The following is a 251-nucleotide window of genomic DNA, read 5'->3' as shown; positions in this document are numbered from 1 at the left end:
CTCCTCCACCTCCACGGCCTGGCTGTGCGCGTGCTTGTCTGTGCGCATGCCCCTCCCCCTCTCAGCAGCAGCGTTCCCCTTTTCGCTCCTTTTCTATCTGCATTCCACATGTTTTCTTGGTCAAGGGCTATTATCCACGTTTGTTTACGTTTGAACGAATCATTGAAAGTCTCTGTGAGCGCTTCAGATATGAAGATTTTTCAGATTTGTAAATAACTTCAGACTATTGACTGCTCTGTGGACAGCAGCGG

The sequence above is a fragment of the Oryzias latipes genome, chromosome 5 (genome assembly GCF_002234675.1).
Source record: "Oryzias latipes chromosome 5, ASM223467v1".
Lineage (NCBI taxonomy): Eukaryota > Metazoa > Chordata > Actinopteri > Beloniformes > Adrianichthyidae > Oryzias > Oryzias latipes.
Note: the sequence above shows the minus strand (reverse complement) of the source record.